A 4,094-nucleotide genomic window follows, 5' to 3' on the forward strand; every position below is an offset into this window, starting at 1 on the left:
AAGTTTGATTCAACAAAAAGTTTTTTTTAAAAATTGTATGATTTAACCAAAAAAGGCTCGTTAATTGTACTTAGGTGTAATTTTTTTTATAATTTTTTCTATTTAAAAAATAAAAAATAATTGAGTAGGGACAAAAATATATTTTGTAACTAATTTTAGGGATAAAAATGTCATTTTGTGGCTATTATAAGGGCATAAACGTCATTTTATAATTAATTTACTGTTTCCGTTAAAGTTAATGGAAAAGTTAACGGATTGTCACCTGCTAGCCTATTTTAAAAAAATGTTTCACCTTTTTTAAGTTTGTCAAAAAATCTATCACCCAGGGGTAATTAACCCTTTAAAAAATGACACTTTACGACAACAGCTCACAAAAAAATTAATGCAACTATAAAAAAAAATCATTTAATAATGAGTATTTCTTTGCTCTCTTTCACTCTTTCAACTTTTTTGGACAAACAACCGAACATATTTTCACTGCTTTCATTTTCATATACTGATTATTAAATTAAGTTGCCAAATGCATATTTATTTTTAAATCATCATGTCAAAAACACAATTTTCATTCTCTAAAACAAATATAAGAAACATCAATTGGAAATCAATACAAACACATCCTTAATCTCCCATATTCCCTTCGTTGTTTGCTAATAATTTAGTCATATAAAAAAAAATCATTTTGAGTGAGATGTATTATAGATTATGTAACTTAACGGGATCCTTATTTGTTATTTGAGTAACACGTGTCCTATCAATGACCATTTAAGTCAACAAATTTGAGGGAAAAAAAATTGCTTAGATGAAGTTTAAGTGGGTTCCATTGGTAGGATAAGTATCATTTTCCTAATGATAGTAGTATGACACTAAAAAGTCTTTTGAGGACTATATTTAATGCTTGATGTATTATGATTTATTGTTAGAGATTCAAGATCGAACAAACTTGTGTTGTATACTTGAAAAATGAGTAAAAGTTCGTATGATCCTCATATTTTGAGGTTAGAGCTCGTTTAATTTCTGTACTCGTAAAAATATTTTAAAATGTCATTGTTGTTAAGTTACTGACACCCTTACCATTGTTTTTTGTTCCTTCTAACTTACTTTTACAATATTACCCTCTTACAATAATTTTTTTTAACACTAATAAAGAAAATTTAAATTACCAATTAAGCCTAAAAAAAAAAAAGAACATATATCTACTAAGAAGTTAATACATTAATTTTTATAATGTCCAAAAAATTTGGTAATTTATTTTTTTACAATATTAATTTTTTTGGACATACGTGTGCTTCCACAAACATTAATATATATTATTTTATTTTTTTATGGTTAAATTGGTAATTTAACTTTTTTCTTTTTATTAATGTCTTAAAAATGATTGTAAGATAGTAATATTATAAAAGAAAGCTAAAAGGAAAAAAAAATAACGGTAATGGTGTCAATAGTATAATGACAGGAATGTTTTAAGGTATTTTTGAAAACATAAAGATTAAACAGGCACTAATCTTATACTATAAAGAGCTTTTACCCCTTGAGAAAGTGAATTAAAAGTAAAGTACATAGAATTCATGTGTTATATATGCCTTATAGATGATTACATATATTCATATTTGCACATAAATATTGACAATGTGTATTTTTTTGGGATGTAAATATTTTATTATTGATACATAATATTCACTATTTTTATATTACTGCATTCTAAATATTAATGATCATTAAATTAATTATATGAGTAGCATGCAGATATTGACTATATATATTTATATTATTATTCACGCAAATGTTGACTATTTTTATGGATATTGTTATAAACGATTTGACCATTTAAAACATACTATTTACATAAAATCCGCTACACCCATTGAGACTTTATTCGTCAAATCAATTAACTGAAATATGCATGGTGTATATATATATATATATTTAAAAAAATATGAATTTCGTGTAAACGCATGTAAAATATTAATTATTTGAGTAGCATGTAAATTATTGACTATATATATTCATATTATTAGTCACGTAAATTTTGACAATTTTTATAGATATTGTCATAAACGATTTGATCATTTAAACATACTGTTAACATGTATGTTTCTATAATTATGATTTTGATGATAACAAACACGTTTAAAATTGATTAAATTTGAAAAAAATCTTTAATCGGATCAAAATACTTAAGCCGTATAATAATTGAGCAAAGAATAATTTTCTGGAAATAAACGCATTCATGTTAACTCAGAAAACAGCTAACCGATTACCTTGAAGTGAGATTTCATTAATTATGGATGCAATCGGCTAACCGTTAGTGGTAAAACGGCTAACCGACATCGTACAGAATTGAAGTCTAACTTTTAGATGCTAACGGCAAATCGTTTATTAGAAAATGGTAAGTTGACAACTTTTTGCAGGTCTCTGAGCACTAACAACAATCCGACATCAAGAAAACGATGATCTGACAATTTGAAATTATAAGCATAACAGTCACTTGCTCAAGTTAAAAACGGGGATCCGACAATGGCTAACAGTGATTTGATTGTGTGCAAGTCAATAACAACTAATTTTCAACTAATTTTCTGGAAATAAACGAATTCATGTTAACTCAGAAAACAGCTAACCGATTACCTTGAAGTGAGATTTCATTAATTATGGATGCAATCGGCTAACCGTTAGTGGTAAAACAGCTAACCGACATCATACAGAATTGAAGTCTAACTTCTAGATGCTAACGGCAAATCGTTTATTAGAAAATGGTAAGTTGACAATTTTTTGTAGGTCTCTGAGCACTAACAACAATCCGACATCAAGAAAACGGTGATATGACAATTTGAAATTATAAGCATAACAGTCATTTGCTCAAGTTAAAAACGGCGATCCGACAATGGCTAACAGTGATCTGATTGTGTGCAAGTCAATAACAACTAATTTTCAACTCCAACTATAAAAAGATTCAATCAAATTCTAATTCTAATAGGATTCTACAATTATCATTGAGCTTTTCATTGAGTATACAATCTTTCTTTAGCATTAAACTTGTGATTGTTTCATTAAGTCACACTTTGAACTTTCATTTGTAAGCATATACATTGTATGAGGAAAAGCTTATTTGTAATCTTTATTTTTGATAATTGTAAGTGTGAGAAACACTTGGGTTAAGAGATTTGAGATAATCTCTTGTTATAAAGATTAATTAATACCTATGAAGTCAATTGTAAGAGTTCTTGAAAGTCTTGGAGGATTGGTTAGTGGAATCCTCAAGCCCAGCAATCTTGGAGGCGTGGATGTAGGCAGGGCTTGGCCGAACCATGTAAAAATCTCGTTCAATTCTCTCTTTCCTTTTGTCTTTATATTTTGATTGTTTTACTTATTATTGTTTTGAATTGGTTTTATATTTGCATTAATTTTTATTCAAACACTGCACAATTTGTAGAAACCCAATTCACCCTCCTACTTAGGTTGCATAACTAGTATTTCATGTATTGTCTAGTGTCTACACTTATATGTACATAAAACCTACTAGACCCACCAAGACTTTCCTCCTCAGATCAATTAATTAAAGTATAAATAATATGAATTTCGTACAAAAATGAATTGAAATGTAAACGAAAAAGGAAATAAATATCACATTTTGACGAAAAAATTGTACAAATTGGGCTACAGATCATATTCTGTATGTATGTATAGTTTGCGCAAATCATTTTACGTCTTTAACGACATAGCAAAAGAATATAACAAGATAAATAAGTACAATTTTGTAACAAGATTGCATGATTGGGAGAATACTCTTTATTTTTATCTTCACTTATTTTCTACTCTTCCACTAAAAACTAGGGTAAAATCAAGGGTAAGTACTCGAATGCTCATTATATTTTAGGTTAAATATTCATTTAATTCTTATATTTTAAAAAATGTTTCAAAACATTTTTACTATTAAATATGTGAATCTCTTGGCCTTATTTTTCTTTTCTTTTATAATAATACCTTTAATTTTGGAGAAATTAATTTTTAATCTATGGAAAAGTTAATTAACAAATTAAAATATAATTATTTTAACTTATTTTTAAGGCTAATTTGTTAGTTAATTTTTTTTATTGATA

Source organism: Citrus sinensis, chromosome 7 (assembly GCF_022201045.2).
Source record: "Citrus sinensis cultivar Valencia sweet orange chromosome 7, DVS_A1.0, whole genome shotgun sequence".
Taxonomy (NCBI): domain Eukaryota; kingdom Viridiplantae; phylum Streptophyta; class Magnoliopsida; order Sapindales; family Rutaceae; genus Citrus; species Citrus sinensis.